Source organism: Bos indicus x Bos taurus, chromosome 13 (assembly GCF_003369695.1).
Source record: "Bos indicus x Bos taurus breed Angus x Brahman F1 hybrid chromosome 13, Bos_hybrid_MaternalHap_v2.0, whole genome shotgun sequence".
Lineage (NCBI taxonomy): Eukaryota > Metazoa > Chordata > Mammalia > Artiodactyla > Bovidae > Bos > Bos indicus x Bos taurus.
Window position 1 is genome coordinate 58,049,703 of NC_040088.1, and position 25,011 is coordinate 58,074,713.

The 25,011-nt window shown below is 43.3% G+C and overlaps 1 protein-coding gene across 21 annotated transcripts in view; it reads right to left on the minus strand.

The window, feature by feature from the left end:
* Positions 1-25,011, minus strand: part of KIAA1217 (KIAA1217 ortholog) — an 815,330-nt gene that overhangs the window by 85,690 nt on the left and 704,629 nt on the right. The window contains exon 1 of one of the 21 annotated variants that reach the window (XM_027559964.1): positions 19,764-20,548. The exons of 18 other annotated variants lie outside the window; for them this stretch is intronic. The gene's annotated coding sequence lies outside the window, so the exon portion shown is untranslated. Of the gene's footprint in view, positions 1-1,184; positions 1,209-1,252; positions 1,441-19,763; positions 20,549-25,011 lie in introns of those variants that run through there. 2 more of the 21 variants (XM_027559965.1, XM_027559968.1) reach the window with 2 other exon arrangements.

The window sequence follows — 25,011 nt, forward strand, 5'->3', positions numbered from 1 at the left end:
TACCTGAATCTTTTCCTCTCCCACCAATCTCCCTGATCCTCACTAATCTTCTCTATCATCTCATCTCTCTTAGAAAGTTGAAAATATGTGAATATGTTATATCATTGATGCTTTTAGCCCAGAAGCTTTCCACACTGATGTCTTGAGGTGAGCTTTAAAAATACCATTTTATAGCAAGAGAGAGATAACCTAAGTAAAAAAATAAAGATTTTAACACCTCCCCAGGACACAACACAAATATTTATTTGCCTGCACCTTGGCCCAGACAAAGAAAAAGCTCATTTATTTGTACTAGATATTAATATATTGGCATGGGCTTCCCAGGTGGCTCAGCGGTAAAGAGTTCACCTGCCAACCAAGAGACTCAGGTTTGTTCGATCCCTGGGTCGGGAGGATCCCCTGGAGAAGGAAATGGCAACCCACTCTAGTATTCTCACCTGGGAAATACATGGGGTCATAAAGTGTCGGACACAACAGAGAGACTAAACGATAACAAGATATATTGGCTGTGCATGAAGAGGCTGTTCCCCATCCTTCATCTGTTTTGTTGGGTACCACATGCCTCCTTCCATTACTGCCCAAACCACAGCCAGCTCTGGGCTGAGTCCTTCCAGATCTTACAAACAGCATACTTGCTTCCGGAGCTCCTGCACCGTGGCCCCAGCCGAGAAGCTGCTGGCCCCGCCCGCAGCACACAGCTCAACCCTCTGTTTGGCTTGTCCTTCCCAAAGACTAGAACAAATGTGGGGCGCTTTCAAATGAATCGCCTTAAGTCTGAGTTAGGGATCCTAACATTTCTGTATTTCGTTTCCCCCCAAAGACTGTAAGTTAAATCAAATGTTCCTCATTAACAACTTTCTGCAATATAACAGAGGGGGATAAAAAACTTAAAATTACTTCTAGAAAAAAGAAATCCAGCATGAAAGATGTTTATTTCAAATCATTTGGGAGACTGTGTCATGTAATTGTGTCTCATTGTAGAGCACTGAAAAAAATGTGTATATACATATATTCTTTGAGGAAAGGGACTATCATGTACCATTTACTGTATTTCAAACCCCACCCTTCCAAGTCTAGAATTTGTAAACACGCTACTCAATCAGACCATACAATGAAGTTACCGGACAAAACTCAAAATGACTCTTAAGAGCCTCTCTCATCCTCAAAGAATTAAAGCCACTTACTTTTTCTTAATGAAATCACCTGTATAACTAACGCCGGGAAAAAGCACACTGGCTGAGCTCCCACTTACGCGACTCCTTTGTTTGCTGGTTCATCTAAGTCCTCAGTTCCACCCTTGGATATTTTAGACAGCGTTCTCTTCAGAGAAGAAATCACGCACGCACAAAAAACCACAGATCCTAAAATGTTCCCCAGCTCAGGAAAGCCCCTTCTGTTTTACCCTGTCTTCTGAGCAAAGCTGCTTCAGGCATGGATAAAAAGGCGTCCTCCCCGTGATAAGCCAATTTCTCCTCCCCTTGGCAATTAGTCACTGAATAACCTCAGCCCATATCCAACCACAGGCTACCGCACGGGTGACTCAGACCTCTGACAACTGCTTACACGGAAAACACACACCAACAAACGAACTTGGGGAGGCCTAGGTAAACCGGGTAATAGTGAAGGAAATATTATTAATACAAGACGGATCTTAGTGATGTAAAAAGGGTCACTAACACAAGCAAACCACCAGCCACCAACAAATGAAATCATCAAAAAACCCAACATGTTAATTTCCCCCAACTCTCAGACCAGTGTTCTGCTGGGGACCAGAGGGCTCCAGAGAAAACCCAGGTACCCCAAGTCCATTCAGCCTCTGGACTTTTGATGTCCCTGAAGCCGAAAGAAACATGAGCCTTTTCCCCTGGTTAATAACACCGCAGAGTAAACACGGAAGGTGACAGAGGAGGCTGTCTATTAATTAACCAGGCTGGTTTTACCAAACTGAACTTTGAGAATCAGGCCGAGGCAGCACCAGGCAAGCAAGTGCAATCATTCTAGAAGGCACACCTGAAATGAGAGGGAACGAGAGAGAGGGCCAGCCAAGGCTGAGCAAAGAAGGTATTCAAGAAAGGGAACGGGAGCCCTTCTGCCCCACCTTCAACAAGGGGAGGAGGAGGCCAGGGCGGTCTCCGGAGACCCTTGTGGGCGACCGCTGTCAACACAGCTCTTTTCCTCCAGGGGAACAGGCGCTAGGAGGTCTGTGTTCCCAGCAAGAAGGGGCTTGTGCTGCTCTCAGAGGAGACAGGTATGAACGCATTACCGACCAAAGGACAGAAGAAGCATTTCCTTAGCTTCCACGTAGGCTGTTTAATCACCATCATGCTTCCTGAGCCCTCGGGGATTGAATGGAGCAGAAGGCTATTCAAGTGGGAATCCAGTGACAAATAACTCAAAAAGCTGGGCTGGAGGCCACGGAGGCCTTACGCCACACCCCACAACCACGCTCTGGGCAGCCCCTGCATTTTTCAAACATTTTAAGGCCTTCAGAGGTTGGTCTTGCTGACCAAAAGAATTTCGTGACGTCTCTGAAGTTCAAATCCAGTCAGCATTGCAAGCTTGCTAAGAAAACTGTTTACTGCCATCAAAAAGCTCTGTGGTCATGAAAGGAGGGAGAACGCAGTGCCCATGACATCGCTTCCCTCCTAAGATGTCTCATTCGAAAGAATATTTGGATGAAGTGGTTGTAACAGGCCACCTAAGAGGTTGGAGAAGAGGAGACAGAACGTGGAAAGCCTTGTTTTGATTTTTAATCTAATCGGTGAGAGTTTGTTATTTCTCACCAGAGTGTGGAAAGCACACAGTCTCGGCCCCTGAAGCATCTGGTATACATTTGGCAGGTTTTGTTCTCTCCATCAAACGCGTGCATTCCAGGAAAAGGGGTGGGGGGTTGGCCTCTCTGGTCTGGTGAAGACGTGGTTCCACCCCTACTGTCTCCCCGGAGCCCCTGTTTTAGGGCATAAGATGTCCTACACAGCACCATCCTTGTAAGAACTGACTTGCTCTTTATTTTTAAGATTTTTTTTTAATGTGGACCATTTAAAACTCTGTATTGAATTTGTTACAATATTCCTTCTGTTTTATGTTCCAAGTTTCTTGGTGGTGAGGTGTGCAGGATCTTAGCTCCCCAATCAGGGATCGAACCCATACCCCCAGGACTGGAAGGCAAAGTCTTAACCACTGGACCACCAAAGGAAGTCCTGCTCTTTGTGAGGGCAGGACTGCTTGTCAGATGAAGAGTCTGGGTTCTGCCACACCCCTACACTCAGGACACAAAAGCAAGGAGCTGTCACTGCTATTGGCTACAGGGTCCAAGCTCAGCTCAGGGGCTCACGTCCGCTGCTTTAGAGGCAGGTGACTTCTGCGGACCCAGCTACCTTGGGAGTCAGTGAGTGCAAGGTGAGAGATGGTCCTGATCTCTTCCCTTCCAGGAAGTTCATAGCAATCTCCTCTCACTTTCAAAATGCCTCTGGGCACCGCCGGGGCAGGACAGGCACAGCTTTGTCAGGACTAGAGCAGTCATCCATCGTCAGGAGATTGAAAGCCGGCTCCATCCTGCAGTGAATCAGGATGAGTGAAATGCTGTCTAGTAAGGCTTCAGCACCCAGCTCACCCAAGAGAAAGGGGAGTGCAGTAACCCAGACTTGGCTGGGGGATCGGGCAGCAGAATTTCCTGCACAGGATTCTGGTGCCAGAGAACTCGGCTTCACCTAGGTGGGGCACGTCCTCCAGAAAATGGCTCCTACGGACAAAGTCCCGCAGAGTTCAGTGCATTCTGGGGGGAACACAAGCACCAACATCCCACAGTCTGGTTTCATTATTTTGCCAGGTTCTCGGCCGCCTACCTTGGGATGCTAGAGCCTCTGTGAATCTGCTCTTGCCAGCAGTGTGTTCAGTATCCTGCTATTCATTCCCTCTGCTCCTTTCACTGACTGGCACTTTGCAAAGTGGAAGCAATTTATTTCTAGTGAGTATTAAGAAAAGACAGGCTAATAAACACTCAGCATTACCTCAACAGGAAATACTTTCTTGTGCTCTGGTTAAGGCCAACGGTCTTGTGAAATGTATTCCTATCTCCCCTTTCGCTTTTGCTGCTTTATTGGCTTTTTAAAAAATTACATATGCTAAAAGAAAATCTAAACTGGGCTTATAAACATGAAGATGCTATTGGGAAGGGAAGTGACTTTGCCGGTGGAAAAATTTCAAGTTCATCTTGCTTACACTGTTAAAATTGGAAAGAGGGTCATTTGGAAGGTCTATTAATGTCTATTCATGTTTCATTTGGTCATAAATGGAATGTCTCCCAGACACGAGACAGACAGACTGTTGCCAAAATTATTTAATTCTCAGGGAAGAGATGGTTAGCTTCTGGCTATATTTAAGATGAGTGCTATTCCCACAAATATTTTGACACACACAACTCCGCTGAGCTCCCCTGTACCAGACCCGCTGGCTGACTTAACACTGTGCCCAGTGGTGACTCAAGATCTCAGCAGGGAAATGGGTAACAAGTAACATGAAATAAATCATGTAACTTCCAAACCACAATCAGTCACTGTGCGGAGTGCAGCACAGATAAAAGAAAACTATCCTTGTCTCACCAACACTCAATCTTCTGTTGGGATGCTCCTGTATGATCCAGGCCTAGGACAAGCTCCGGTTATATCTAAAATAGTTACGGTTTGTAAAAGGATATTTTCTTGCTATCACTTGCAACAGATGGTACAAAGAACTCCTCATTATTTATCGCCATCTCTGCACATCCACCCATTTCCTGGACGGACTCTGTCTTTTATACACAACTCCCTTCTGGTACTTCCAGATAAGTCATCTTCGTCTATCCCACTACAAATACAAATGTTCAGTGCCTTAGATTTTGTTTTTCTTTTTAGGACAGGTCTCCAAACTCCTATTTAACTGGTCAACATACATCCTGCGGAGAAGGCAATGGCACCCCACTCCAGCACTCTTGCCTGGAAAATCCCATGGACGGAGGAGCCTGGTAGGCTACAGTCCACGGGGTCGCTAGGAGTCAGACACGACTGAGTGACTTCACTTTGACTTTTCACTTTCATGCATTGGAGAAGGAAATGGCAACCCACTCCAGTGTTCTTGCCTGGAGAATCCCAGGGACAGAGGAGCCTGGTGGGCTGCCATCTATGGGGTCGCACAGAGTCGGACACGACTGAAGCGACTTAGCAGCAGCAGCAGCATACATCCTGCAACAGATCATATATTGTTTTGTTTATTTATGTTTCTTATCCTACAAAGGACTTTGCTTTTGGGGGTTGTGCCACACCATGTGGCATGAAGGACCTTGGTCTACAACCAGGGACTGAATCCATGCCCCTGCGATGGAAGTGCAGAGTCTTAACCACTGGACTGCCACACAAGTTCCCACAAAGGATTTCAGATGGCTGTGCGTGCACACACACACACCCCGCCCCCATCATCATCATCCTTTGGCTTGCAGTTTACACAGTGTTTTCAATGATGATTGTACTTCATGGCCCTCAGAATGCAGTGATATACATGTTTAGGTCCAGTGTCCCTCTCCTCATGTGAACGGCGAGAAAATGGAAGTGATGGAAATATGAGGAGATCAGGACCCTGCCCACCTTCTCATAGTAGTAAGTAGTGGGTGAGTGTGAAAGTCGCTCAGTCCTGTCTAACTCTTTGCAAGCCCACGGACTGTACGGTCCAAGGAGTTCTCCAGGCCACAATACTGGAGTGGCAGCCGTTCCCTTCTCCAGGGGAATCTTCCCAACCCAGATATTGAACCCAGGTCTCCTGCACTGCAGGCAGATTCTTTATCAGCTGAGTCACTCAGGAAGCCCACTAAGTAGTGAAGCAGCAAGACTTCCCCATTGGTTCAGTGGTTAAGACTTTGTGCTCACAATGCATGGGAAAACGGGTTCAATCCTTGGTCAAGGAACTAAGATCCCTCAAAAGAAACCATCTTCAGCCTCAGCACTGTTACCACTTCTTTCTCTGTGTAAGTGTGAAGTCGCATGTCCTTCAGGTCGCTGAGCAACTCTGTGAGGCTGATGCTCCCAAGGTCTTCCCTACATGGATTACTGAGGATTTATATGCTTGAGTTTTGACCTTGAGTAGGCAGTCTGGTTAACTCTGTTTGAGAAATAACTCATTTGTTCCACTTTCAGGTCCAGATTTTCACAGCGAAGGAAAAGAGTAACAGGACATCTCAGTGGGTTTAGGATCTAACTACCTAGGTTTTATCTTCCTGCCTCAAAATGTGTTATATAATTATACATCACATTTAACTAATATCCAGGTGACGCAGTGGTAAAAAATTCGCCTGCCAGTGTAGGAGATGCAAGAGACTCAAGTTCAGTCCCTAGGTTGGGAAGATTCCCTGGAGAAGGAAATGGCAAGCCACTCCAGTATTCTTGCCTGGAGAATTCCTTGGACAGAAGAGCCTAGCAGGCTACAATCCATGGGGTCTCAAAGAGCTGGACTCGAATGAGCGGCTGAGTACACACACACACGTACACACACACACACACACGCACACATTAGTACACATTATGCTTATATATAACATGCTTATATATTATATGAAAAGTGAAAGCAAAAGTCCTCAGTTTTGTGGTAAAGAACCTGCTTGCCAATGCATGAGACATAAGAGATAAAGGTTCGATTCCTAGGTTGGGAAGATCCCCTGGAGGAGGGCATGGCAACCCACTCCAGTATTCATGCCTGCAGAATCCCATGGACAGAGGAGCCTGTTGGGTTACATTCCATAAGGTCGCAAAGAGTCAGACACAACTGAAGCAGCTCAGCATGCACACATTATGTATAAGTATACACACACATACATGTCTTCACTAGTCAAAGACACCAGACTGCTTATGGGATAAAAGATCCAGACCTCATCTGATTAACATTCTTTACCACTAGGACCCCAATCCCACTCCTGGGACCGTATCTCTCAGAGACGTGTTCCACCTCTAACCCTGTGCCTTGCTTAACCTTCATTCAGGAAATGGGTCAAGGTGATTAGGTTGTAAGTGAAAAAAAAAAAAGCTGATACAACATCATATAGCTTTAGGATGCTCACAACAATGCAAGAATTTTAAAAAATATTTTAGTTTGATGATAAAACATATCCTTACCGTATCCAAACCTACAGAGCGAACTGATAATGATCTAAATACATAAAATTTTATGCTTCACAGCTACAGCTTAAAGGGTAGATATTCTTTAGAGACTGCCGGAGAAAATGCTGGTAAACAAATTGATGAATGGGTGATGCCGAGTTGGAAAACAAATGGTTTTTCATTCTTGTTTCGCCCTCTCACGTTGTAGCTAGTCAAATTGAGGTCAATCTCTTTCTCGGGGCTTTAAACAGCCCCAGCTTCTTCTTCTTCTTTTCTTGGCCAGGCAGCGTGGCATGTGGGTTCTTAGTTCCTCAACCAGGGTTCGAACCTTTGTCCACTGCTCTGGAAGCAGGGAGTTCTTAACCACTGGACCACCAGAGAACTCCCTGAGGAGTTCTTAACATCTTAGCTTCTTAACACCAAGAGTTCCCTGGTAGATTTAACCCCTTCAGGCCTGTTTCCTGTCTCCCATCTTTCCTAACAACTTTTCTGGAATCAACTCTGTGGCCTGGGTTATAGCCATGGCCCTGCTACTGGAATCACCCCACTGCCTGCATTCTGCTTTGTTTTCGCATTGATCGCAGAAGGACACGTGCTGGTTCTATTCCCAAGTGACAGAACCAACAACACAATACAAGATGAGCTCTGTCAGCAGAGTCAGTGTTCAAGGGAATGTTATGGATGGCTTCCAATGAAAGGTGTTTTAGTCTTGCCATTATGTTGACCCTCAGCTGAACAGTATTAGCCAGCGTGTCAAAAGAAGAAAGGGCTGTGTGAGTGAAGAGACCCAGAGGACAACACTGAAGGACAATAATTCAACAAATCCACCGACTTCAATTTTTAACCTCAAAATAAACACAAAAAAACACTGATGGCAATCCAGATCAAAACAGCCCTGGTGCCAAATTCTTCCTGGGTTCATGAGAGCCACTTGCTTTTCTCTCAACATCAAGTCTTTTTTTTTAGGCTTATTTATTTTTAGTTGAAGGATAATTGATGTCCAATATTGTGTTGGTTTCTGCCACACATCAACATGGATCAGCCACAGGTATCCATATGTCCCCTCGCTCTTGATCCCCCCTCCCACCCCTCTAGGTGGTCGCAGAGCTCGGGCTTGAGCTCCCCGAGTCATAGAGCACATTCCCACTGGCATCTGTTTTACATATGCTAGTGTATATGTTTCCATGCTGCTCTCCTGCTTTGTCCCACCCTCTCCTTCCCTCGCTGTGTCCACAAGGTAACAGCCACTCTTGAAACTAAAAGAAGTTCCATGGGATAAACTTATGGTTACCAGGGGGAAAGGGATAGTTAGGGAGTTTGAGATCGATATTTCACACTGCTGTATTTAAAATGGATAACCAACAAGGTCCTACTGAATAGCACAGGGAACTCTGTTCAATGTTATGTGGCAGCCTGGATGGGAGGGGAGGCTAGGGGAGAATGGATACATGTATATGTGTGCCTGAGTCACTCTGCTGTCCACTTGAAAGTATCACCACATTGTTAATGGACTATAATATAAAATAAAAAGTTTAAAAAAAAGAAACCAAATAATCCAATGTGTGAGTGGGTAAAAGAAACAGATTATTTTTTCCAAAAAAACATATAGAGAGCCCATAGGAATATGAAAATGTACTCAACATGACTAATCACCAGTACAATGCAAGTCAAAACCACAGTAAATATTATCTCATACCTGTTAGAATGGCTATTACCAAAAAGAAAAAAGAAAATAAGCATTGGTGAGGATGTAGCCAAAAGAGCACACTTGTGAACTGCTGGTAGGGATATAATTTCATATATTCATATATATATAATTTTGTATATTCATATACATTATACAGATAATAGTATAAAGGTATTATCTATAAATACATAAATAAAAATTAAATTATAGGGCTTCCCAGGTGGCACTAGTTGTAACGAACCCACCTGTCAAGGTGGGTAAGGAGATGTAAGAGACACGGGTTCAATTCCTGGGCTGGGAAGATCCCCTGGAGAAGGGCATAGAAACCCACTCCAGTCTTCTTGCCTGGAGAATCCCAAGGACAGAGGAGTCTGGTGGGCTCTGGACCATAGGGTCGCAAAGAGTCCAACATGACTGAAGTGACTTAGCCCGCATACAGCACACCCAAAGAAGTTCCATGGGTGTCCCAGGTATGAACATGTGAACTGGGAACAGATGCCGTGTGTTATATAACTATACAGATGCACAAACTTTCCCAGTTCTCATTAATTATGAAAGAACCAAAAGGTTCCAGGCTTATAAATTACATGAATATACCTTTGAACACCCATCTGTTTTCAAAGGGTTTGGTTGGAGTCTGTGACAGCAAACGCCAAGCATCTGCTCATCTGGGCCAGGCCAATGGCCCCGACTGCCCCCATTCAGGTGTCTCTCAGCAGTTCGTGCAGTATGTGGAAGAGGAACACCAAACTGGGCATCACAGAGCCTGCCTTCTAAGTCTGACCGCTTGGGGTCTCTAAGGCCCATCCCAACTACAACATTCTGTGGGTCCATGGAATATTTTTGAAAACTTTTATTTATTTTTGACAGTACTGAGTCTTCACTGCTGCTTGGGCTTTTTTCTCTAGTTGTGGCGAGTGGGGGTTACTCTCTAGTTGGGTGCATGGGCTTCTCATTGCGGTGGCTTCTCGTGTTGCACAGCACGAGCTCTAGGGCAGTCGGGTTTCAGAAGCCATGGCTCCCGGGCTCCAGAGCGTGGGTTCAGTAGTTGTGGCACACAGGCTTAGTAGCCCCACAGCATGTGGGATCTTTCCAGGACAGAGATCGAACCCATGTCTCCTGCGTTGGCAGGCAGATTCTTTATCACTGACCCACCAGGGAAGCTCAGTCCATGAAATATTTATTGAGTAGTCACCAGGTATGCAAAGCCCAAGGTTGAGGCTGAGGAAGGGAAAAGAACCTTTAAGCCACACAATTCCTACCTCTTAAGAGAAGAAAAGATGAAGCATGTACATAAGTGATAAAAATAAGACAGAAGCTGGACTTCCTTGGCGGTCCAATGGCTAAAACTCTGTGGTCCCAAGACAAGGGGCCAGGGTTTGATCCCTGGTCAGGGAACTAGATCCCATTTCCCACGACTAAGAGCTTGCACGCTACAGCTAAGAGTTTACATGCCACAGCTAAAGATCCAGCCTGCAGCAACTAAGACCCAACAAAGCCAAATAAACAAATACATTTTTTTTTAAGACAAAAGCAAGAATAACTTTGGCAAGTTTCAAATAAGTACAACAGACAAACCCTCTGGAATCTATAGATGAATAAGATTTTCCTGCCTGGGATAGTTGAGCAATACTTCTCTGAAGAGGTGAGATTTAAGTGAGTCCATAAATGATGAGCAGAAATTTCAGTAGGGAAGAGTTTCCTTTCTTAGGAATTTTCAGGCAGGAAGTAAGGCACGGTCATAGACCAGAGGTGGGGAGTGCCAAGTGTTGGGGAATGGACCGACCTCTGATCCAGCCAGAAAATTATTCCCAGGCAGTGGTTCTGCAAGTTGATGTAATTCAACAACATCAGAATCATCCAGAGGGCTTGCTGAAACACAGATTAATGGGCTCCACTTCCTGAGTGTCTGATTTAGCAGGACTTGGGTGGGCCTGAGAATCTGCCTTTTTAACAAGTTCCCAGATAATGCTGACCTGCTGGTCCAGGGACTACTCTTTGACAAAAACTGTTCTAAGGAGTAAAGCGAAGAGGCAAGCTCCCATCAAAATCTCCATTCTATTGTGTTGCTGTTGTTTAGTTGCTGAGTTGTGTCTGACTCTTTTGCGACCCCATGGACTATAGCCCGCCAAGCTTCTCTGTCCATGGGATTTTCCAGGCAAGAATACTGGAGTGGGTTGCCATTTCCTCCTCCGGGGGATCTTTCTAACCCAGGGATTGAACTTGAGTCTCCTGCATTGGCAGGCGGATTCTTTACCACTGAGCCACTTGGGAAGCCCTCCATTCTATTGTGGGATTGGTTAAATCCTCATTCAGAAAGCTGACCTTACTCAATTTTGGGTGATTATCATAAGTGTTTCTCCATCTGTAAATATTTGCAATTAAATCTGCCAGGAAAAGATGGAAATAAGGAAAGGAAACATTTTTGGAGACTCTTATTTACCAGATGCTTTCCAAAATTTCTATTTAATTCCCAGCACATTCTCATCAGATAAAGGATATAATCCCCATTGGACAGATTGAAGGAATGGGGGCCACAAAGTCAATATACCAGAGCCAGAACAATCTCGAACTCTCGGGTTAAGAAATCAATGTAGAGACCTGACCTCTGAGTACTCTTCAAAGAAGGGTAGTTGAACCATTGTTCAAGAATCACTAAGATCAGTTATTACTCCCGTCCAAAATCAGGCCCAGAAATACCTGAACGAAGTCATTTGGATTGAATATTGCAAGAGAACCAAGAGGAGAGTAACAGAGATCAGACCACATTACTGTTATCTACAAATGTGGGGGAAAACCACCTTCCAAGTGATGACTCCAGGGCATCCAAGAGCCCCATCAGGGTGCTCCATTTCAAAGGAATACCTTTATGTTTTCAGTTCAAATATCAAGCCAGCCAGCCAGCCAGTGGACAAGGCTCAGAAATCTGAGATGGTCAGCAAAACCACTGCCTCTCCTTATTTGGATAAATAACAGCCTCAAAGACAACCAGTTTGGGAGTCAAGCATACCCTGAGGCTGGGCTTGGCATGCTTTCCGCCCACGCCCTGCCAGGACTCGCCCAGCACTGACAGTCCCGGCTCCCTACCAGGTTCTGACAATGCCAGGAGCCTCCCCACTAGTCACAAGATCTGCTTCTCTGCATCCCAGGGACACACTGCTGGGCCTCTGAGCATTCCTCCCCTTGAGTGATGCCCTGCATTCCTGACACGGGGTAACCTGGAGAAACCACACGGACAGATACCCGTTCAGTATGTAAGGGAATCACACGCGATATGACAGAGGCCAACATCAGGCAAGAGGGAGCCCTGGTCTAGTTGTTCCCCCCTCTCCACACCCCAAACATTGCCCCCTGAAAGAAAAGAATCTTCTGTCACACAGGAGTTGAGGCAAGTGACAAAAATGCTTTGTCATCTTGGAGAACCTTCCCAAGTCCACGATGAGCAGCAAGAGGTTGCAACTCCCTTCAAAAAGAAACAGGCTCCAGGCTGACCCTAAAGGAGCTAGCTCGTCTTCCCCTACTACCCAAGCCAATCTCCAGCTTTTTTTTTTTCCCTCTTCTCCTTCTTTGTATTACCCTTTCTTTCACTTTTCTTCCTTTCTCGGAAAAGCAACATTGGGGCAAAATTTCTCCCATAGAGGACAGGAAGATATGTGTTGATAAACAGACAAAGGGAGTTTCTTAAAATCAGAAGATATTTTTGGCTTGATTCTGAAAACCTTCAACTCTCAACAACTTCTTCAATGTGCTGAAACCTACAAATTAGTTTCCAAAGTCTTTTTTTTTTAAAGATGCAATCATCCTCCCTCTTTGATCAGTACCTTCCTCCACCATGATTCAGAGGGAAGGCAGTAGGGTGTGGTGGAGAGAGCCCTGGATTATGAATGAAAAGACTTGGTTTCCGTTCCTGAGGATCTCCTTGGGCTGTGGTCTCACAGCCCTAACTGTGGTCCTGCCATTGAGCTCTTCTGAGACCCTGGTTCTGCTGCAAATGGGTCTGGGAATACTTGCAGTTACCCTCCTGGTGCCGTGAACATCAAAAGAGCTAAATTATTTATGACGTTGCATGCAGAAGAGCGTGGTCAGTGCGCAGTAGGATTAATATCACCAGTGAACAATGATGGGCTCACTCCATGAATCGAGAGCAAATCAAACAGATAAGCTGACTGTAATATAGGCATACAAGAGGGAAGAGAATGACACACTCTCTTCTTGAGATACAAAAGCTCATTAAAGAAGAAAGATTCTGAACGTAGCCGATGTAAGAACAGAACACTGTATTATTTTCCAGAGATCTCATTCTTGAGAAAAATCCAATTATATATGCTGTCAACTCACCAACAAGGAGGTACTTTTCCTTGTTTCTATTCCCAAATGAATTGGCCATCCTGAATCAAGGTCAGGCAACGTAAGACTCCCCATCCACTTGATAGGGCTTCCTAAGTGGCACAGTGGTAAGGAATCCACCTGCCAACGCAGGAGATATGGGTTCAATGCCTGGGTCAGGAAGACCCTCTGAGGGAGGGAATGGCAACCCACTCCAGTATTCCTGCCTGGAAAATTCCACGGACGGAGAGCCTGGTGAGCTACAGTCCATGGGGTCGCAAAGAGTCAGACACAAGTAAGCGATTGAGTACACACACACACATCCACTCGATACTGGTTCAACTAGTAGATTTATGTATTCAGTTCAGTCTCTCAGTCGACTCTTTGCAACCCCAGGGACTGCAGCATGCCAGGCCTTGCAGTCCATCACCAACTCCCGGAGCTTACTCAAACATGTCCATTGAGTTGGTGATGCCATCCAACCATCTCATCTCTGTTGTCCACTTCTCCTCCTGCCTTCAATCTTTCCCAGTATCAGGGTTCATGTACTAATTATTTATAAATTCATGTATTAATTATTTATAAAAATTGTGAGATGGCTGATGACCCACATTTTTGTTTTGCATCTTGCTTCTTCCCTTCCTATCTTACCACTGGGGAGAACTTCTCTTTGGGAATGAAAAGAGAATGCATGTCCTCACTTGCCTGTGACTGGAATAAAAGTTTTGGTTGGTAAGGAGGAAGCTGAACCAAGTAGGTAAAGGCAAGATTTGGGATACGCTCAAAATTTCAACTATACAGTCTGAGCCCCACATTTGTATTAAAAACACAAACCTGTGTGCTTTAGAATACTTCTGGATAGAAAAACATTTATCTTGCAGTACTGCTCAAAAATTTTTTGACTTTTTTTTTTTTTGGTACTGATTTGTGCTGATTTAACGCAAATGTCAAAATGTTTTGTTACTGGGCATATATGTAGAGATGGCCTTGCATGTATGTTCACTGTCTCTACATTTACAATATGAAAATACATTTGGGTAGTTTTCATATTATTAAGATGCACTGTGAATATGAGTACATATCTGTAGATAAAAATTCTCTGCCCAAATCTAAAATATCCAAATACCACGTCTGACTCATTTTTTATGCTCTAGTCACAGAGTGATACTGGATAGAAACTTATTAGCATTTTACCAAGTTTCTTTGGAGCATTGTTACGAATAATAAAAAATACAGAAACATTTTAAAACAACATATTTCTGTCTTCAAATGGTCAGATTAACATAATTATAGCCTGAGGTTGCCAACAGTGGCACATTTCTCATTTTCATGAGAATACAGAGGTTCTATCCTGGATTACAAGCTAACAGGCTCCTTGGTCTAAATATATACAGTAAAATCTGCAGCAAATTTCTGAAGCATTAAGATCTGAACCCTGGAGATATCTAGTGAGTAATTTGCACTGCAGTAGAGCAGATTTTTTGTTGTTGCTTTGTTTTGCAGTTACACAGCTGCTAGGAAATACATTTTTAGATCTGATTTTTAAGGCAAGCAAAAATGATATCCAGTTTATGGCTATGTTCCCTGGGTCCCTCTGGCAAGGGAGTAGGGACCCACCTACAAAATATTCCATTCAGTTACCTTCCTCGTTGGAAGTGAAGATAGTCCTAGACACTCATGTAGGTGAAGCCATCAGACCCTGACTGTGACACCCAATGCTTTAGAGGTGCGTTTCCTGAGAAACACGCTTTGAAGTTTAAGCGTGCTATAGATCTGGTCCCCACTATGTCTCAATTACCGCATCACTGACATCACTACCATTTCTTGTTTGGCTTTTCCTTTGGCAGCTCTTGCCACCATATCAAGGGCAAACAAAAAGGAACAGGTTCAAAGAGTTCAATCAGAGCAAGGGCAAGTATGACCTTTGATTTCACAGGAAAAGAAAAAAAAAAAGAAATTAAGTGCATGTGCCGAGGGAAACATAGTCTTTGTATTTTAGGATATAGAGGGAGTTAGCGCCGCCTGAGCGAGGAGAAGCGGTCCTCCAGCTGAAGTGATACACCCAACCACCACATCTTTTATCTGGACAGGTCTTAAGTACATAAATATGCTGGACAGCTCTGAACTGAACCGATTTTCTTTGGGGCCAAGTTACAAGACGCCGAAGGCCTCCAGGACTCAAAGAAGAATTAGATTTTATTCTGACATCAAAACAGTGCATTGTTGTGAACTGTATCATGCTTAATGATGTCTTGCTCTGTCTCCTCCATAATCTGGGCTTCATCTTAAAGCCCTGGTTTCTACATTTTGCTCAGTCATAAGAAAACTGTCACCATCTTGGCCACATTCTAACACTAACTATATTACTATTACTTATAATACTTTTTTTTAAAAAAGATTTTAACCAATAACTTTCTAAATTTAAAAAAAATTATTTATTTACTTTTGGCCGTGCCAAGTCTTCACTGTTATGCTCAGGCTCTCTCTAGTTACAGTGAGCAGGGGCTGCTCTCCAGTGGCGGTGTGAAGGCTTCTCATCGCAGTGGTCTCGCTGGCTGCGGAGCACGGACTCTAGAGCACAGGCCTCAGGTAGCTGTGGTACACGGGCTTAGCTGTGGTATCTTTCTGGACCACGCGTTAAATCCCTGTCCCCTGCACCGGCAGGCAGATTCTTAACCACTGGATCACCTGGGAAGCCCGATGCTTTTCTCGACATCAGTTTTAAGTTGACTTTTTCTTTCTTAGTGGGGATGAACAATAATACTCATTAACTCTCAGATTCCCTGTGCTACTTGTTTTTCCAATATGTGACACAACGATATAATTCAATCACTAAAATGTAAGAATCTGTTTTCCTTTGTGTTGTCGAAACTCACCGGTTCCAAGTGAAGAACAACTCTGAAAATATTCTCAGTAGGAAGATGTGAGCGTTTCCAGCTAGGTTACTGTAGGAGCCACTGCTTCAGCAAAGAGGCTGACTTTTGCAAATAATGCTATATTACCCAACCCTTTTTAGCCAAGATTGCTTTATTCAAAGCATCTCATAATTTGAAGCAGCTGCTGTTTTTCAGTTGACTTGATGGCCTATTCTCCTTCAATAAAAATATTGGATAATCTAAATCTGGTTAGTTCAAAATCCATTTATTTTGGGGCCAGGCCCATGCATTTCCAATTAATGAGCTCTGGCCCCATGGCAGGGTTGTGTTGCTATCTGGACAGGAAGGGGAACCTGGCTACACTTAACTGCAACACAGATGGCTCAGGGAAGTCAGATATACACTGTTTTCCTAAATCAACCAAGAGAACACACCTTGGTGGGTCCTGTGGGATGAGAACCAAGGCAGGGAGGCACTAGAGATGGAGAAAGAGCTGGTCTAAGGGACGTGCTTGGGGTCCAGCCCTGTTCTTGGTCAGTCACTTCTTAATTCTGTGATCTTTACCAAGTCACTCCATCCATGCCAGGCCTCCAGAGTCTCGACTGACGGGGGAAGGGTTATAAAAGATGACGGGTAAGACCTTCTTTCCACCTCCGAAACCCTATGATTCCAAATCATCTGGGCCTGTTTCTTGAGGTAACACCAATGACACAGATCAGGTTGTATTTTCTCAGCCACCAAGCTGGAGTCGCAGTTCAAGTGTCTCAGGAGCAGACATCGCTTGTGCAAATTACATGCAGACCCCATGGGAACAAAACAGGACAGAGAGGAAATGGCTTAGCACTGGGTGATTCGTAGCTCAATGACACATTTTTTCCTCTTTAAAAAAATTAGTAAGTGCTTTTTCTCCTACAAATATATATATATATATATAAGTAACATGATTTATATAAAAGTAGTTCTATAAAAGGCTGTGAATTTTAGAAAAAGTACAAAGGAAATAATGGTCCCCAGAGACACGCTGCTATACATAAAATAGAAAAGCAACAAGGATTTACTATATAACACCAGGAACTATACTCAATATCTTGTGATAACCTATAATGGGAAAGAATCTGAAAAAAAAAATGTATAACTGAATCACTGCTGTATACCTGATATTACAATATTTACAACATTGTAAGTCAACTATACTTCAATTAAAAACAAGAAATGATAAGAGTGACCCATGGAAGCTCTCTACAAAGTAGGGCCTTGGACGGAGGGAGCCTGAGCAATGTACTATGTAGTCTGGGCTTCCCTGATGGAGACCCACCGAGAAGACAGAAAAGCAAAACCTCAGGAAGGAGGCAACACGTGGATGCAAAGAATACCACCTGAAAATGCCAGGACTTAAGCTTCCTGTCAGAGGCAATTTCCGCTAACATCTGTATTTACAAGAGCCAAGCTGAGAGATCCAGTTTGGATATCAAAGGGCAGAGGGTGTGGTGTAAACTTCTCCCCAGGAATGGCTAACAACCCAGCACCCCCCCGAATCCCCACTGAAGGAAAAGGAAGGTCTTGTTCCCATCGACTTTCCAACGTGTTGGTTGTCAGCCAGCCCTGGATCTTACGCAGCCATGGAAGCTGGAAGCAAGTGGCCTTGCTCCTGCAGCCCAAGTTCAGGGCTGGGATGAGCAGCTGCATCCCTGACGATACTGTTGGCTGTAATTATTTCGCCTAGCGAATTACCAGGATATTTTTGCAGCCGAGTGGATGTCTCAATCTTCAGATACGTGGGGGGTTGAGGAGAGCCACAGCCCCTGCCTCTGGGGTGGCTTGAACCCTCCACCTCCGACGTTCTGTAACTTTCTTCCTGTCCTTCTCCTAACAGCGCTGCCAGGAGTCTGGAAGGGCAGCAGGCAGGCACATGCAGGCCTGTCTCCATTCAAAGACACTTTTTCCCTTGCCAATCGGGCTCATGAATCAGCTCCTTGCCCTGTCCTGGGAAGACGGTTTTTCTGAGTGCCACAGTACATGAAGTGAAGAAGGAAGCGGGAAGGAGGAGACGGCAGTTCATCCAAAGTGCTTTTTTTTTTTTAATTGGAGATAATTGCTTTACAATATTGTGTTGGCCTCTGCCATACACCATGAATCAGCCTCAGGTATACATGTGTTCTCTCCCTCCTGAATCCTCCTGCCACCTCCCACTCCATCCAGCCCCTCCAGGTTGTCACAGAGCACTGCGCTGAGCTCCCTGTGTCACACAGCCAATTCCCACTTGTTATCTATTTTACATATGGAAATGTATGTTTCCGTGTTATTCTTTCAGTTTGTCCCACCCTCTCCTTCCCCCACTGTGTCCACACATCTGTTCTCTGTGTCTCTGCAGTGCTTTTTGCTATCCCCACACTATCGGACACTATCAGACATTTACTGTTTTCTTTTCACTCCAAGTAAGTTGCAGCCAGGTCCCTGGATAAACAACCAGTCTGCCACTAGGTTTTGGATATTACAGATCAAACCAAAAAAAAAAAAAAAAAATCCAAAACTGTACAGAACCATTTCTCTTAAAGCCAAGTAAGCATTGCTTATTTATAATTACTATTTTCAAGATAAGTTATCGGTATCTGACTGCAGACTTGGAGTCTTAGCTACTGGTAAGGAAGGGAGTGCAGTGTAGGATTTAAACACAAGGACTAGAGAGACAGTCAGCCTGGGGCTCAGTCCCAGTTTTGATTCTAGCTAGTGTATGACTTGTCACTTGATCTCTCTCAGCCTCAGTTTTCTTACCTTAAAATGGGTATAATAGCACCTATGCCTTATGGTTATAATGACCAAATGAAATAATATATATTATTTAGACCACATTGGTTAACAACTTCTCATCCATATGAACTCATCTATAAACGGAGATAAACATAAACAGATCCAGGCACACATGTACCTTTAAAAGGAAACAGACTGACTTAAAAAGACATTGATCTTATTAAATGTCTTTAAAAGAAATATATACAAAATATTGTGACTGAACTATTATTGCAAGGATAAGACAGAATAGTTATATCAAGTATATACAATTTCTGCCACAGATTTTTTTTCCGGGTTTTTCCATTAAACCTCAATATAACAGGGATATATCTGTTATATAAAAATTGCAGACATTTTAAATGTTATACATAAAGCTTAAATGGATATATCTCAAAGAATTTTTAAAATCCAAGATAAAAAAGTCCTTTATATTTTAAAATGTAAGGTGATTTTCACAAGGAAAATACAACAGACAATGTTTTCCTTGAATATTGAAGGAAGCATACTAACCTCTCCTCTGCCCCCCCAATTTGTACCACGCCTTCAAATTTTCAATTGTCTCAGAAACTGAATGCAAGTCAAATATCTTCGTGAAAACACTGAAAACTGTCACAAAACACATACATCAATGAGATCTGTACAAGCAAACAACACTGACACTCGAAATCCTTTTCTAAATTATAAGGTTAAACAGAAAGATCACGAGATTAAACAGAGATTTATAGACTGGAGATAGCCCAATGTAACTTAAGTGGATTTTGAAAAACAGACCAACGCCAATAACAAAGAAATTTCCTTCTAAGCAGTGTGCAAGAAGTTAAAATAAAAACCTAGCATTTCAATTCCACATGGCATTGAACTTGAATACAGAAAAGTTGACTCATTTGGAGGTAAACGTGCTACAACAGGAACCCCAGATCCTGAAAATCCTATTTTCTTATAAAGGTGCAGTTCAGTTCTTACCTTACATCTTCCACGAACTGTTCTCTTCTAGAAGAAACTTTCTAGACGTTCAGAGACCTTGAAACCACCCATCTCTCGAATGCTTCCAGCTCCGCCTGTCTTGATGGTAACTAAATGCAAGGCTTGGGTTTGTTTTTTTTTTTTTAACAGAAGGAAGCTTTTAGTCAAAATATGTGGTTTAAAGGAGCAGTATCCAGCCTTGTTAAAACTATTTCACGGACATTCAGAGGTTTTGTTTCTCCTCTATGAAAGTTAAATCTGAGTAGGAAGGCATTTTTCCTGTCCCGGAAATCAGCATAACTAAAAACCAATGCTGAGTTAACGAGAAATGTTTCTTCCATGTGTTCCGTCTGGCAGAAACGGCAAGCCATATCAAGGGAACACGTGATGTTTATAAATACAATATGGCTCGTGTTGTCATAACCTCTCAATGACAAAAAAAAAAGCAAGAGAAAGCAGGCAGCCACACAGCAGGAAAGATGAGATCTGTATCATTTGGAAGCTGCCTGTCAGATATGCATATATTACTAGTTCTTGCATCTTAAAAAATAAAATAGAGCTGGAAGCAGCGAGGAAGGGAAAAAAAAATACCTTGCTCTGTAAGGCCACTGTATGAAACTGTATAAATGATGAGTTGTGTTTGCCCAGCTAATCATTTCAATAATTCCTTACCAACTGCAGCAGAAACATCTTTTCGCCTGTCAGAAAGACATGTCATAAAAGGGACATAATGAGGTACACCCCTGGTAAGCCAGTGCTGTAGAGGTAAATCAGCTACACTCTTAAGCAGATAAGAGAATGAAGGAAAGCTGGCACATAGCTGGCAACAGATGTGAAAATTACAGACGTCTGTATCACTACTGATTACTGACTGTCTGATCTACTACAGGGGACCTCAACCTCTAGGACCTAATGCCTGATGGTCTGAGGTGGAGCTGATGTAATAATAATAGAAATAAAGTGCACAATAAATGTTATGCACTTGAGTCATCCTGAACCCCGGTGGCAGGGGTTCCCCACTCCAAATCTCCCCAGGGCCGTGGAAAAATTGTCTTCCACAAAACTGGTCCCTGCTGCTAAGAAGGTTGGGGACCACTGGGCTACTAGACTGGATGATCTCTGTAAGGCAGTTACCATACTTGGTCACTATTATATCTTCGAAATCACATACAAGAGCCCAAATCGCAGTCAAGACTCAAGGCATCATGCCTGCGTGAGTGGGTCAGCGAAACTTCACAATCACTGGAAGTAGTTAACTGTTCCAAAATCATCACTCCTACCTGATAAGTCTGGAGGTATCTGAAATACTGATTACCCATCCAATCTAAAAGCAAGATGTGTCCTGCTGAGTTAGAAATAACAGTAAACCAAGATCTGTCTTCTTTAATTTGTTATCCAGAGATTGGCTTACTTTCTACCATGGTGAATTTTACTCTTGAAAATAAAATGCAGATCTGTATGCATTTCTGACAACCAGTTAGTTTAATCTGACAAATCTGTTATTCTCATCTTAAATTATAGAGTAATTAACTGCAATAAAATTATATTTATAGGATGAGTAATTTTGTTAGATGTTCTTAGTCCTCATTTTGGTTAGGAATTACTCCTGGGATAAACAAGGGAATGTGCTGTAAATCTCAAATGTTTACATGTGCACATCACTGTACTGGTTTTAGCAGAGAAGGCATTAACTGAAAGTGTGTGATAGGAAAAGCGCTGACATATAAGCCCCTTTTCTATCCACATGTTTAAGGAGAATTTCCTCAAAGCAGGACACTGTTGCAGGGAAACACAGAGAGTGTGAGATGAATGGAATAGGGGTTTGCTCCCACGAAGCGTGGAGTTTAGAAAAGAACTTCAGACGTGTACATCAGTAACTACAAAACAGACAGGAAAAGGTGACGGTTCTCAGAGAGAGGAGAGACAGGTGAGGTTCGATGGAATCAGAGAAGGGACAGTGGTTAGTGAGACTTGGATAAGCGAGGAGTCAGGAAAGGCATGATGAAGATAGCAGCTGTTGAGTTAGTCTTCAAAGATGGACAGCAGAGAAAAAGAGAATCCTTGCACACTGTTGGTGAGACTGTAAATTGGTGTAGTCAGTTTGGAGATTCCTAAAATAACAGAACGACCATATAACCCAGCTATTCCACTTATGGGTATTTATCTGAAGAACCCAAGAATATTAACTGAAAAGATACTTGTACCCTCATATTCATCGTAACGTTATTTACAATAGCCAATATATGGGAACAACCAAAGTGTCTATCAGCAGATGGATAGATGAAGATGTGAAATATATACATGCATATACGTGTATACACTCAATGGAATGCTGCTGCTGCTGCTGCTAAGTCGCTTCAGTCGTGTCCGACTCTGTGTGACCCCGTAGACCGCAGCCCACCAGGCTCCCCCGTCCCTGGGATTCTCCAGGCTAGAACACTGGAGTGGGTTGCCATTTCCTTCTCCAATGCATGAAAGTGAAGAGTGAAAGTGAAGTCACTTAGTCGTGTCCGACTCTAAGCGACCCCATGGACTGCAGCCCACCAGGCTCCTCCGTCCATGGCAGCCACAAAAAAGAATGAAACCCTGCCATTTGCAACCACATGTATGGACCAGGAGGGTATTACATTAACTAAAATAAGTCAGACAGAGAAAGACAAATACCATATGACTTTAGTCGTATGTGGAATCTAAACAAACAAAAACACCAAAGTTAATGAACAAACAAAACAAAAAACAAAGTCACAGATATAGAAAAGAGATTGATGGTTACCAGAAGGAAAGTGGGTTGCGGGGAGGGTGAAATGAATGAAGAGGTCAACTGTAGGATAAGGGATGAAACTAGATGTGCGATGATGACCACTCTGGACTTTGTATACAGATACCACACACCTGAAACTTACATAATTAAAAAAATGAGTAGCGCATGGCTCCTGACAATGAAGCCAGTGCTGTGGGGAAGGACGGTAGGGACCACTGGAGGGACGAGGAGGCCAGTTTTGGAGCTGGTCTGTCTGGCTCTGAAACTAGCTCCATCTCTGATGTGCTGTGTGGCTTTGAGAAGGTTTCCTGACCTCTCTGATCCACATCTGAAACAGGGGGGTCATAAGAATTCCCCTCACACTGGGTTGTTCTGAACAAATGAGAGTGATTATGAGCACAATACTCGGCACACTACCTGGCACAATGTAAGTCTTAGTTATTAGTACCAATGCCATTATGTGAGTGAAGGGGACATGGGGCAGCTGGGTCAAGGAGGATGTTGAGAGAATGAAAGAAAATCAGCTAGGAGTGGTTTCCTAAACTTCTGTTTCTGAGGGGTTTTCTTGTCTTCCCTCAAATCCCAAACCCTTCTTTTCAACAAGAGCACTGCCCTGTAGAAAAAAGGGCCCTGAACTCTGTGGCAGGCCAACTTCACACATACATACTAAATAATATATATATATATATATTTTTTTTTTTTTTCCTTTCTTTTATTTTGTTTGGCCATGCCAGGTGGTAAGTGGAATCTTAGTTCCCCGACCAAGGATCAAACCCATGCCCGCGGCAGGGGTAGTGTGGAATCCCAACTACTGGACTGCCAGGGAATTCCCTTCTTTTTTCCAGGTGGGATACCCTTTTAGCCCACTCAGAAGAGAAGAGAATGGAGCATGTTCACTATAAAAGGAGGCCAGGAAACAGATACATAATATATAGACACAAGAGAATCAAGAAGTGAAACAAATATTTTAAAAAGATATTTCACGTGTTCTAAAATCTTGTTAAGAGCATCATTTCAAAACTTGCAAAGCCTGAAGGGAAATGTCAAGGAAGGGAGGCTGTGGGCTAAGTAGAAAGAGTCATAACCAGGTTCAAATCCTATGTTTGACATATACCAGCTGTTTGGGCCTGGGAAAGACGTCACTGGCCTCAATTTTACCATCTATAAAGACTGAGTCAGTGTGCAGAGTTGTTGACTCATTTAAATAACATGTACTAAAAAAAAAAAAAAAAAAACATGTAAAGTATTTAACACATTGCCTTCTATGTGGATGCAGAATGGTCTCACATTGGGAAACACAATGGAACAGAATGAATACTACTTACGTACCATGACTGATTTCACAAGGAAATGAAGACTCTACACAAATCACTACAGTTTGGCCCCCACCAAAAGTCAGATTGGAATGTATGACAGAAAGAAGATGAAAGCTGGAAAATTAAAAATAGAGGCCAGGCACAAAGCCAGGACACCCCAACCAACACACACGCCGTGAATGCCTGTGCGCTGGCTGTGGGTGGGCCACGAATTTAATTCTAAGCCTTAGAGTAGCAACACAAAGAGGGAAAATGATCACTTACAAGATTCAAAGTGTCCATATGATAAAAATAAACCGGGAGAAGCACAACTATTTCTGGTGATGAGAACAGAGAGATATTTATACAGTGGTTCTCATTAATGGCAGAAGATGAATAATACACCGTTTGGAGCACCATCATTATAGTACTCAACAGATCGGCTTAACAAGCGTTTACACTTGCCACAGATGAGACACGAAGACTGGCTTTCTGAGGCATACAAGAGGAACATGAGCAGGCGTGTGCCTCTGAAGAACTTGTACTCTTATGGGATGGGATGCACAAGCATCCAAATGATTAAAACACCAGGAGAATGTACAACATGACTCCCCAAAAGGAAAGATTAAATCTGACAGAGAAGGCTTCACAGAGTAGGCAGTCTTTTACTTGTCCTCTAAAACAGAGGTTTTTTTTTAAAACATTTTATTATGGATATTTCCACCAACCATAAAAATAAGTAAAGAAAATAACATAATGAACTCACAGCATCCAGCTCTGACATTTTTCAACATTTTACCAATTTTGTTTCATCATTTCCACTTTGGGGGTTTGTTTTGCCAGAACATTTTAAAGCAAACCCCAGCAGCTGTACCATTTTAGCCTGTAAAATACTTCAGTGGGTCTCATTTTTAAAAACATAACCACCGAGTCATTATTATACCCAACAGAATTACCGGTTATCCATTAATATCATCTGATTCCTAACACATGTTCAAACTTCCCAAACAGTTTCAAAGATGTCTTTTACATTTGGTTTGTCCCAGTCAGGATCCAAATGTGCTGCACACATGGCTTTTGGTTTGTTAGCGGACAGAAGAGACCTGAGAAATGGAACAGTGTCTCTGCCCACCCTTTTACCATACTTGTCAACAGAACTGAGCTATTGTCCTGTAGTATGCTGGATGGATGG